Here is a 13,555-nt window from a genome sequence, read left to right on the forward strand (position 1 = left end):
AATGAGGTGAATTGAGTTTATCAAGGACTACGAGTCCACGATTCAGTATCATCTGGGGAAGGAAAATGTCGTAGCAGATGACTTGAGTAAGAAACGTCAACATCCGGTTTCGGCTTAGAGGTGCTCGTTGTATTGAGATATTCTCACCCTTAGCCAGTGTGATTTTAGACATGAGATTGCTAGAACCAGTGCATTGTAGGGAGTTGTGACAGTGCAGCCAGCTTGGAGTGTCAGAGTTGTCAGAACTCAGTTAGAAAACTATTGAATTCAGATCCAAAAGGAGGAAATTTACAAAGAGCCTAAGACTGATTGGACCGTTGGAGCAGATGGAAGTCTACAGATGAAGGATAGGTTGGTTATGCCAGCCAATGCAGAGCTTAGGAGTCACTAGATGAAGCACATCGTACTCGGTACACAGTGCATCCAGAGACCCCTAAGATGTAAAAGGACCTAAAGAGACACTCTTGGATGGAGTGATATGCGTAGGAAGATTTCAGAGTATGTAACTAAGTATCTTACCTGTCAGTGAGTAAAGGCGGAACATCAGAGACCGACATGAACACATCAGCCTTTACCCATTTCGGAGTAGAAGTGGGCGGACATTTCTATGGACTTTATTGTAGGGTTATCGAAGTTTAAGAAAGAGAATGATTCGGTTTAGGGTGATAGTTGATAGACTAATAAAGTCAGCACATTTTATTCCAGGGAGGATATTTATTCAGGAGACTATTCAACTTCGTGGAGTTCCAGATACGACAGTATCAAATTGAGACGGATTGTCAGACGAAAAGAGTAAATCAGATGTTGGAAAACAATCCAGATACGACAGTATCAAATTGAGACGGATTGTCAGACGAAAAGAGTAAATCAGATGTTGGAAAACAAATTGCGGGCTTGTGTTATTTGATTTTTAAGGTAGATGGGAGGATCATATTTCATTGATAGAGTTCGTTTAGAATAATAATTATCAAGTGACAATCGGTATGACCCCGTATGAAGTATCGTAAGGGAGGCCTTACAGATCGTCTATATGTTGGGTAGAGCCGGAGAAGAGTTTAATACTTGGGTTAGAGCTTATGAGACAGATTACTGAGGAAGTAACATTGACCAGAGATTGGATTCTAGCTGTTTAGAGTCGGCAAATGAGCTATGCTAATAAGAGATAAAAACCCTTGGAGTTTCAGATTGGAGATTCGGTTAGGCTGAAGGTATCGCATGTGAAAGGTGTTTAGTAATTTAGGAGACATAAAAAGCTTACGCCGAGATACATTGGACCGTATCAGATTTTGGAGAGCATTAAAGCTGTGTCATACAAACTAGATCTTCCAGCATCGATGTCTAGTATACACAATGCATTTCATGTTTCTATGTGTAGGCTGTCTAAAAATCACAATAGATAGCTAATCTCTTCAATGATGAAAGTTACAATCAAATGACTTTCATGCCAACAAATGCAAGTGGCAAATGGAGGACTTTACACATAGATCGAGAAGAGTTACAATGCAACTACACTTCCGACAACTGATGAAAACCCTATTCAATGGTCTTCACAATCAACAGTGAGAGTTACAATCTAACGACTTTCACACCCCCACAACAGCTAAAGCGAGGATTACTGAACAATGGTCCTCGCAACGCTCTACGAAAGAGGTTACAAGTCAACTAATCCCTTCTAAAATGCGGAATTCATCTTCGCGTTACAATTCTTGAAATGCAGGCGACCCCCGCGTTTCCAAGCTGCAACAAGCAAAACGCGAGTGACCCTCGCGTTTTTGATGTTCTGTCAAAACCCAACTCCGTGTCTCAAGTCTAAGACGTGAAGTTAGGATCCTGAACGCCAAATTGAGCGTTTGACTCATTCAAACACGAGCCGAACGGTTTCAGAACCGTTTCCCCCACGATCTGAGGAAATCACGCCCACTTAAGAGCGGATTTAGAGGGCAGTTACAACCTCTTATTCACCTATAAAACCTCAACAAACTCAACGGAGTAAGGGGTTGGATCTTTTAGCATCTAAACCGCACGTGGAGGCTCGGAGTTGGGGATTTTCTCTGGAGATAGTAGAGGCAAATTCTTTGGAGATAGAGGATTGAATTCAGATTCAGAAGATCAAACCTGAGAGAATCTTTAAGCAATAGAAGATCTGCTTGGCCATTAACCGAATTTTCGGTTTTAACAACTCTTTTCACAGAGTTCTAACTCGTTCTGATTTCTAAAAACTCGTTCAGAGTTATTCCTCAAACTTACCATAGAAGTTTATTATTCCCACGAGATAAAAGACGGTCGGATCGTCAATGAAGAGCAAATTTGACACAAGCATTCGAAGGAGGCACCCCATCGCTACCAAGAAGAACCCAGTTTTAAACAAAGGGGAGAATCAAATTCATTCTCCTCTCTTTTGTAATCAGGAATTCTAATTATAACTGAGATTAAAGGAATACAAATCAATTATCCTTCATTTCTTTTACTGTAAATTTTCTAACAAACAAAAGATGGCGACTCCGCTGGGGACTAGCTTTTCTGACGAAGAAGTGGTGGCGCAATCCGACGTCCACCTCAAGGGAACTATTGTTAAAACTCTCATCATGGAGTTTGATCAGGCCAAATACGAGGAAGCCCTCTCTTCTGGATCGCTTAGTCCTAAGGCTAGGCGTGACACCCGCAAGATCTCCAAAGAGATCAAAAGTGTTGCTGAAATGCCAAAGAAAGCCCTCTCATTTAGCCAAGATTCGTCGAATAGACCCTATGCCTCAGGAGCAGGCTTAGCCTTTGTCGAACTCGTCCAGCGAGTTGAACATCCCACATCCGCGTCAACACTACGTGCTTCGGGCCATAAACGGCCTGTAGAGGAGACGAACTCCATGAATGCCAACGATACTGCTGGCAAGGCTTTGAAACAAGCCAAAAAGAACGTCGCTGGAAGACAGAGAAGATCCATACGATGAGCACATCTGTGTGAAAACCAAAAGCTGGCCCAACGCGAGGATCGCGTTCTTAAGGTTCTGCCCGAGTGCAGCGTCTCTACTCCAGAACGCATACTTTGTGGCAATGAGCCCAACTACGAGCCTCGACTGATACAGCTGAAATGCGACCCTCAGTGGTGAGTTATTCCTTCAAAACGCAGCCCTCAGAAAGGCGCTACCGAAGATAAACACACACCTCACATGTGCGTTCAAATGAAACATGACTCTCAAAGGTCTGTTTCGCCAACCAAACGCGATCCTCAGGGATGCGTTTAACCAAAACGTGACCCTCGAGGGACTGTTTCATCATTTAAACGTAGGCCTCGGCCTAATGTTTACAAATCCAAACGCGACCCTCGCGTAATTTTTCAAGAACGCGATCCTCAAGAGGTCCGCTAAGTTCAGAAAAGTCAACATGGGTTTAAAATCCATGTTCGACAAAAATCAATCTTACCCACTCAAGGGCAGGGGGTTCCATCTTCGTCTCCACGCGCAGAGAAAGATTCCTCCCAAGTTCCTGATTTGCGGGAATTGTTGTCAAGAGGAAAACCAGCGCAACAAGCAGCTCACTCATGCCAATGTGAGCGGCTTATCTCTGTAGTCCTTTCAGAATGCTATTGTTGCGCATCCGTACCTCAGCAGTCTGTGTTCAACAGATTGACGAACATTGTTAGACCTGCCAAATGACAACATCGAAACAAAAAGAAGACAGCCGAAACTGAATACCCCGAAGTCACTATAAATGTGATAGGTAGAGGGAAGGCTTCAGATCCCAGTTCTGAGGAGTCATAAAGAAGTAATTCCTCGACTGTTTGGGAAATTGGCGACGAATTTGAAGGGGTATACCGGCACACCCGGACTCGCACATGAGCTATTCGATCAGTTAATTATCAAAGGTTAGCCAAAGGGATCATTTCTGTCGATGAACATTCGGCGATTATCGATTCTCAATCTTCGAGCTCCGTTATGGCTCGAGAGGCCCACATTTACATGTCTGGAGGCTAAGAAGACCTGGAAAAAAGAGTCGGCGAACATCACATCATGCTCTAGGCACAGCAGGAGACACTTCTCCAAATGAAAGATATGTTAGCCCAGCTCCTTGCTAAAAAAGGCCAAAGACCTGAATCTTCCCGGAGAACAATCTTGAAGGGAAAACAAAAAGCACCTGAGCATTTGGATCACGAGGCTTAAAACATAGAATCTTCTTATGAAAATGAGAAGGAGACAGAAAGAGAATTGCACCCTCAGTCCACTAAGGTGGACGAGTTAGAAGCTCGCCTCAACACAATCGCCAACAAAAGCGAGCTCCGCAAAAAAGGGGTAATACAACCTTACCCCGCTGAATGGGATACAACACCCTTTCCACCTAAGTTTAAGGCTCCAACCTTACAACCATTCGATGGCACATGTTCGCCAAATCAGTACATCTACTACTTCAAGTCACAGACTGGAGACGTGGTAGCCAACGACGCCATCCTGACCCTCTTGATCATCGGTACTCTTAAAGGAGTTGCTTTCGAATAATTTATGAAACTACCTGCTGGATCTATTCAGAAATGGATAGATTTGGAAAGGATTTTCTTAGCCAGGGATTTTGAGGATGATACGGAAGTTTCGGTCCCGACTCTTCTCGCCACCAAGCAGAGGAAGGGAGAATCAATTAAGACCTATGTGGAGAGATTCCGCAGCATGGCATTGCGATGCCCTTTAAGTATGACCCAATCAACTTTGGTTGAAACTTGCAGACATAACTTGCAGACTCAACTCCTTGCTCAGATGGGGGTAGCAGAGTGTCGCTCCTGGAGATAACTGGTGTCGCAAGGAGAACAAGCCAAAGAGATTGTTGCTCGAGTTAAAGCCGAAGAAGTTATACAACCCAAGCCGCAGCAGCAACGCAACCAGCACAATGCCCAGCGATCTAAGGGAAAGGAAACTTTGGCGGCTGACGCCAACATACGAGCACCACCGCCTGCTAAACAAGGCAAGGCACCAAATCAGAAAAGAGCGCCGAAGCAGTATTCATTTAAAGAGGAGCATGTAGACACCTTGTTCTAGTTACTTCGGAAGAACAACAAGCTACAGCTTCCCAAAATCAAAAAGCCGGATGAAGTAGGGAAGGTGGATGACCCTAATTATTGCCGCTATCATAGTTTCCTAGGACATCCTACCAAAAAGTGCTACGTCTTCAAAGACATCCTGAAAAATCTGGTGAATGCTAACGTGCTCACCCTGAAGCCGGAACAGAAGACTGTATCCACCAACTTGATAGCGGTCCAGTTCGGTGATTTCCCCCCTGTGGTAGCTGCAGATGGTGTCATCCCCATACATAAAGGAGAGATGCATCTGAAGAACACCAATTTACACAGTCAGAAGGACAGGGGGTTGGTACCCCTCACTATCCCAAAAGGAGAAATCATGTGGGTCCACCCTGATCTAGTGGGAGATCAACAGTGGACGAACACCTCGTCCAAGAAGAAAGGAGGCAAGGCTAAGTCTTCCAACATGATTAGCCCCTCTGTTACTGAGAACGATGACCACCTCAAACCTCTTACCTACTCGGAGGAAGAGAGGATTGCCCTGGTGGCATACCCAGGAGGCAACCCTGACACTCGGTCAGGAAAAACTTATTTGAAGGACTACGACCTGAATGCTCAAGAAGCTGAAGAACATCCCCAAGACGCTGGGGGTTCTGTGCCAAAGAAGTCAGTCGATAAAAGGAAACAAAAGGAGCTCCGGTTCAATAAAAATCTTCACCAGGAAGTTGGAGAATCGAGTGCCCCTTTCCAGTTCAACGTCATGGCGCAACTGGCCAACATACCGGCTAGGATTACACTATACGAGCTCCTAAGGTTGTCTAAAACCACCAAGGAAGCTTTGATTGAAGCATTAAAGAACACAGAAAGCTTTATTACTCAAGTCACTCCGACTCCTGAAGCTCCCGAAGATCAATCTTGCCGACAATGTCTGTAAGCAGCAAGAAGTTTACCCTGCATATCCTTCACTCAGGAAGACATGCAGGTCAAGCACAAGCATGACAGGCCCCTGCACTACACAGGATATATTGGGTCTTCAGAAATTAGCCGTGTTCAAGTTGACCCAGGTTCAGCACTCAGCATTATGCCTTACAAGGTCATGCAAGTCTTAGAGATTCCTATGCACCGATTGAACACCACTCAGACTACCATCTTCGGTTTCAACGCCAACAGCACTCGGTCCCTGGGAAAGATCAAGCTCAGGTGTCAGATCGGAGATCTCAAGTCTGAAGTGACCTATTATATCATAGACGCGGACACGTCTTACAATCTACTGTTGGGACGACCATGGATTCACGCAAACCGAATTGTCCCGTCTACCCTATATCAGGTCATGAAGTATGCCAATGATGAAGGAGAAGTCTGAACCCTGATTGCAGAAAAGTACCCTTTCCGAGGGGTGGAAAACATTCACACAGACTCTGTCTTCTACTTAGAATCTCGAGAGAAAGAAGACGTTGATAGTGGTAATGAAGCCGATGTCGAGCCGGATCTGGAAGAAGATTGTCCATGGGAGTTAAACTTTGATGTAATGGGTCAGGATGAGAGTAATAATAATGTACCGAGTGAAGGCGAATGGTGCATTAATGAGGACTTTATTTTGGCGTACTTGTCTGATGAGTCTTCTAATAATGAACAAATAAAGAATAATACTGATGCAGGTACCAACCCGTGGCATACATTGTGTGCAGAGGTATCCCTCACGCTGCCAATCAAGTCATCCTTCACTTCAGATGAAGAAGCGGAAGATGCACAAAAGGCTTTCTTCAAAGTCCCGTCCAAAAGGAAAGGGCAGAGGCCGATCCATTTCGGTAAAGTTAAACCCGAAACACTTAAATGGGTAAGTTCAGAAGAAGATGATGGAGTTCCTCAATTCCATTACCATGAACCTAATTTTATACATTTAATGAAAAGAATGGGATATAACTTTAACGAAAAACATGATTTAAACTTCGGAAAAGGAAGGCGAACACCAATTCGAATGTCCCTAACCCCCGAAGGAAAACTTCCGGATTATTATCAAAAAACAGGAAGGGGTGTTGGATACGTCACAACTCCCTCTGTTTTAGAAAATGAAAATAGTAATTATTTACGCCAGGACCATTCGTCTGGAACATCTTCTTTGGAATCCGACATTAGTGTCGGACATTTCTTTAAAAGTTTAACTGTGAACATGGTTTCAACTAGTCATCCAGATACAGACGCAGGGGGTGACGAATGACCCGTGGATCAAATGCCTTAACATATTGTGGGATATGCGTTTCAAACAACGCGAACCGCCTACTGAGGATAACATAATCCAAGTCAACATAGGGAACGAATCCGACCCTAAACCAATCTTCATAAGTGAAAGCTTATCACCATCCGAGAAAGAAGACCTTATATCCCTTATTCGAGAATATATAGATGTCTTCGCTTGGAATTACGAAGACATGCTGGGCCTCGACCCAAAAGTGGCTATGCATCATCTCAACATCGATCCGGATGCAAAATCCGTTAAAAAAAAACAATGCAGGTTTCGTCCAGAGATCATGGAATCAATTGAGTCAGAAGTTAAAAAACTTATAGACTCGGGCTTTGTCAGAGAAGAAAAACACCCGGACTGGATAGCCAACATTGTTCCAGTGCCTAAGAAGAATGGTAAGGTCCGTATATGCATCAACTTCCGTGACCTTAACACAGCTTGTCCAAAAGACGAATTTCCACTCCCTATCACTGATGTCATGATCGACAATACCTGCGGATATGAAAGAATATCTTTCATGGACGGATTCTCCGGATACAATCAGATCAAGATGTATCCTGAAGACGAAAAGCATACTGCGTTCAGAACTCCACCGGGGGTGTATTGCTACACAGTGATGCATTTCGGCCTGAAAAATGTAGGTGCAACTTATCAACGTGCAATGAATGCCATCTTCCACGAACATCTGCATAAGAAGATCGAATGATATGTTGATGACATAGCAGTAAAAAGCCAACATAAAGGTGATCATCTTAAAGATTTGAAGACAATGTTCGATATCATGCGAGCGCATCAGCTGAAGATGAACCTGACAAAATCGTTCCTCAGAGTATCAAGCGAAAAATTCTTAGGATTTATCGTCACATCCAAAGGAATTTTTCTTGATCCAGAGAAAGTGTGTGCCATCCAAGACATGCTGCCACCGAAGAATCTCAAAGAACTCAGAGGTTTGCAAGGCAGACTAGCCTACATTCGGAGATTCATATCTAATCTCTCGGGGCGCTGCCAACCTTTCTCTAAGCTTATGAAGAAAGGCGTGTCCTTTGTTTGGGACGAAGAATGCCAAAAAGCATTCGAGGAGATTAAGAAATATCTCACCTAACCGCCAGCTCTCGTAGCCCCAATATCAGGAAAACCTTTCCTACTGTATGTGAGAGCCAGGAACCATTCTCTTGGAGCTTTATTAGCCCAGAACAACGATCAAGGACAAGAGCAAGCCATCTACTACTTAAGTAGAACCATGATGGGAGCCGAGCACCGGTATAACCCGGTCGAAAAAGAATGTCTCGCTTTAGTGTTCGCAGTCCAGAAGATGCGATATTACTTGGTAGGACAAACAATTCATGTCATTTCTAAGGTAAATCCCTTGAGAGTTCTGATGACGAAACCATCGTCTCTAAATTGCCGGCTCGCAAAGTGGGCCATCCTCTTGTTGTAATATGACATGCAATTTATGCCCCAAAAAGCAGTCAAGGGTCAAGTATTGGCAGACTTCTTAGCCGATCACCCGGTGCCAGGGATATCTAAATTGTATAAAAAATTGCCCGATGAAGTCGCTGAGGTTTGCGTTACTCAAGAAGCTACGCAAGTGTGGAAATTATTCTTCGACGGTGCATCTAGAGCAAACCCTCATGGAGTAATTACCACGGGAGTAGGAGTGGTGTTCGTCTCTCCGAATGGTCATGTGATCCCAAGAGGATTTTCCCTAATCGAACCCTGCACCAACAATGTAGCCGAGTATAATGCTCTGTTATTAGGAATGCAATTTGCTGAAGAGCTCAATATTCGATATCTCGAAGCTTACATTGACTCTCAGCTCATTTTAAATCAAGTTCGAGGAGAATACGAAGTGCGTCACGAGGATCTAATCCCGTACTACTTCGCAGTGCTAAAGCAAGCTAAGAAGTTCGAAGGTTTCTTTATTGAATACATTCCACGAGCTCAGAATGCTTATGCAGACGCTTTAGCCTCATTGGCAACTTCACTGGCTTTGCTACCAGGCGCTGAAACAATGATTCCAGTCACGGGACGCCAGCTATACTGTTCCAAGATTCCTATAGAGGAAAGTTCAGACAAAACAATAATGGGAGAAGTCTGTACAACCTCCATGGAGCTCGAATCTAGGGATTGGTGATTCCCATACATCGACTATGTCCTATACAGAATTTTATCCGGTAATCCTAAGGAAGCGGCCGCTATCAAACGAAAAGCCCTCCGATTCTATTACGATGTAGTTTCTCAAATCCTGTATCGTAAATCACATGATGGAATTTTGCTTCGATGTCTCTCTCGAAAGGAAGCAAAAGGGGCTCTTAAGGAGGCTCATGATGGAATGTGTGGAGCTCATCAGCCTGGATCTATGTTAGGAGATCGCCTCCGGCGAATTGGTTATTATTGGCCAAGGATGTTCTCAGACGCATTTGACTACGCTAAACATTGTCACGCATGTCAGATTCATGGGGACTTTATCCACCTAGCACCAGGTAACTTACATCCCACATCCGCATCTTGGCCATTCGAGATGTGGGGTATGGATGTCGCGGGACCAATCTCGCCTCCGACTTCTGAAGGACACCGATTCATTCTAGCTATAACCAATTATTTCTCCAAATGGGCGGAGGCAATCCCGTTGAAAGAAGTCAAGACTTCAAATATAATTAAGTTCATCAAACATCACGTCATCTATCGCTTTGGAGTCCCGAGATGGATAGTTCACGACAACGGGATACAATTCGTCAGTTTTGTGTTTTAGAGATTTTGTGATAAATTCAGGATCCAAAGCGTTGCCTCTACGGCATATTATCCACCGGCAAACGGTCTCGCGGAAGCTTTTAACAAGACCATCGTGAAACTTCTCAAAAAGTTCATCTCTAAGAGCCGACATGATTGGGATGAAAGACCCGGCAAATGTTTGTGGGCTTATCGTACCACGGTGAGGACCCCTACAAGAGCTCCGCCATTTTCTTTAGTATACGGTTGTGAGGTTGTACTACCACTGGAGATTCAAATCCCTTCCCTGAGAGTCACGATTACACCAGGGACATCTTCGAGAACTTGAAGCATTAGATGACAAACAACTTCAAGCTCAGCAGCAGATCGAGTTATATCAAGCCCAGATTTCCAAAGCGTACAACAAAAAGGTTAAAGAACGGATTTTCAAGGAAGACGATTTGGTTTTGGCCAACAGACGACCCATGATAATGACACACAAAACCAAAGGGAAGTTCAATCCTAAATGAGAAGGGCCCTTCGTAATAGAATTGGTTTATTCGAACGGAGCTTATCGCCTCATCAATAAAAAAAGAGACAGGCTCATGATGCCAATTAATGGGAAGTTCCTTAAAAGATACTTTCCGTAAATCATGCAGCCCCCTGAACTCCAGCCGAGTCAGGCTGTGGGTTGCCATTTCATAGTGTACTTCAAGAATAAATGTTTAATTTTCCTGTCTTGTATGTCGTCATGTTAACATTACACCTCTGACGATTGAAGTTTTCTAGAATTATTCTAAGTAGTAATAAAGAAAATTTTGATTTTATACTACACTTACAACATTCACATTACTTTTCATTATCTTGAAATATAGAATTCGACAAAAGAGATGATGAAAGGTAAAATGATATCGTTTTCATTCAATACTGTTAATTTGAATACAAAGTGACAATGATCAAAATGAAAATGATACAAAATTCCTTAGCCAAAAACAGTATAGAATCTAAACATCAGGTTTCATCAACTTGAGAGATTTCAGCCTGGACTTGAAGGCAGAAAGTTTCTTCCGGTGAGCTGTCCGAACTTGTTCTTCAATCTCCCTTCTGAGTTCTGCTTCAATAGGAGCAGCAGCAACAACGTTTCTGCGAATCCTCTCAGCTGCGTGGAGCGTGCGGCAAAAATCGGTATAAATGTGATCGCTTTGAAGCTCAAGCCCTTTTCTAACATCCTCATATTGAGCCAACTGGGCTTTCCTTTGGTCCAACTCAGCTTCCAATTGGGAAATAGCTTCTTCAGTGGCACGAATTTTAGAAGCAACACCTTTGATATTAGCATATGCTTGAGAGTGCTGCTTCCTTAAGATCGTTATGCTGGCCTTTTTATCAGATAAGTCCCTACGAAGGGTATCTCGATGATGTACTTTCGAGATAGTGGCCAAAGAGAGAGCCGGCTCCACTTCAGATTCCAGATCGGTGCGCTGCATCTCTTTGAAGGCGGCCAACTCTACTTCCAAGAGGATGACACTTCCCTTACAATGTTCAGTCCCAGACACATCACCCTTATCCCTGATCTTATCTAAACACTTGGTCAGGATAGGTTTACAATCCTCAAAGGAAGCACCCCTAAGGCTGACAAGATCAATAGTCATCTGTATCCAGTACTCCAATTCCTCAATCAGTTTCTTCAGAGCTCTCGAGCGGGGAGGAGGAACAGTTGGATAGATCGGATCTGCATACTCATCCCTAGTAGGTGGAGGAGCAACCTCGGAAAGATGACCTCCACATATACCTTGGTCCCGAACGAGAGGAGGAGAAGCAGATTCCAAATCCCTAATAGGCAATATCTTGTCAGTGCCCGCCTCTTTAGGAGTAGAAGGGATCGATTGAAGCATGTTATCTTCCTTGTCTGCCAAGCACGCAGAAGGTGCAGATTTCATCGCATCCCCCATTAATTTGACCCTCTTAGAGTTTTTAGCGGCGACAGGCTTTCTCTTACGAATTCTCCTATCATACTCTCCTTCCTCGGCAGCAGAAAAAGCCTTCTTACCTGATCTCAAAGAACGAGGTTCAGGAACAGGCACTTCTGTAGGAATTTCCTCAACCGCCTTATCTTTAGGAGAGTCAGCAATTGACGACCCCTCTTCAGCCCCCGTAGGAGCCTCTTCTTCAGAAGTTTCAAGAGTGGGCAACTCCTTCGGGGCTTCGACTGCTCCGTCTGTTTCTCGTTCACAGGAAAGATACTCCTCTATTCTTGGTAAATGAGTCTTGGTAGAACTTCTTTTCGATTTATACAACTCCTGAATCTCATTTATGCACGAAGTATAAATATCGTATTCTGGGATTCGAGAAGCTTCATCAAACCACTGACGAAAATCCGTAATAGTAGAATAGCCAGGTGGCGAATTGGGTAAAGTAAAGTGCGCATGGGTCCCTCCGGCGGAGAAGAAATACCACGCGCGAGCTCCCTCGTACAAATTCCCAATTTGAGCCAACGTCGGGTTAGGATTGCCAACATAAAGTTGGTCATATCCAAATTGTCTGGCGAATCTAGAAGGCATGTAAGGTTCAATGATGCACTTCTCCCGCAAGCGATAGACAAGATAGCCCAACCTGGTCATAAGAAGCCATCTAAATGTGCCCTCTTCCAAAGAAGACGAACCCTCAAAAAGCACGTCCATGAAGCAGGCATTCTCTCCATCATCTCTATCAAAATTGGGAGCGTAGTAGAAAATTCTGTAATTGTCTCCCCGAGACAAAAGCTGTCGAGCCCTGACTATGTAGAAGTTAGCCCACGTGGCTGACTCTAATCTCTGTACAAAGGGAACATAAGCATCATCACCCTCAGATACCCCCATCATCAACGAAGGGTAATACAACACGAACCAGACCACCAAGTACGTATACAGCACTGGTATATGTGGTTGAGAAACTTTCCCGGCTTTCTTACTAGCAGCCTTAATTCCTGAGGTGCCGAGAAGTTCGGAAGTCAACATCCTTAGGCCATTTTGTATGCAGCTCGCCATAGCAGTGAGGAGACTCACAGGTCTCCCATGCGCTAACAAAATAGCTTGGTACCCAACCTCAGCTAATATTGCCTCTATTGGCTTCGACGGTACCACAACGTTTCAACCAAATCATGAAGAAGCTAGCAAGAAGAGCCGTGTCAGAAATAGGAGCGATGACCTGGTAGTGGAAACTTTCAAATTCAACACCAGCCTCAAAATCATCCTCCACATGCTCCGTCTTGTAAGTAGCACTGGAAGCCTTAATTCGGGCTTTGGCGTCCTTATGAGAAATGGCTGCAATACGAGATACGGCTACGTCTTTCCAACTTAGGTTCTGAAAGAGGTAGTCCGCCCATGCGGGATGCATAATGCCCCCTCTACGCATCCCAAAAACTTGAGCATATATATGGAAGTGGCACATCAACTCCCAGAAAGTAGCATAAACTTCTGGGTGCGCCGCCCTCAATAGGGATAGCTCCTCGGTGGTAGGGATGAACTCTTTGTATGGCATTCTACCAAACGGCAACCTCGATACTGATTGCATCTCGGTGATAGGTGTGAAGAATGTGCAGCTGTCCGGGTTATATTTCTCTAACATAG

This window comes from Asparagus officinalis, chromosome 5 (genome assembly GCF_001876935.1).
Source record: "Asparagus officinalis chromosome 5, Aspof.V1, whole genome shotgun sequence".
Lineage (NCBI taxonomy): Eukaryota > Viridiplantae > Streptophyta > Magnoliopsida > Asparagales > Asparagaceae > Asparagus > Asparagus officinalis.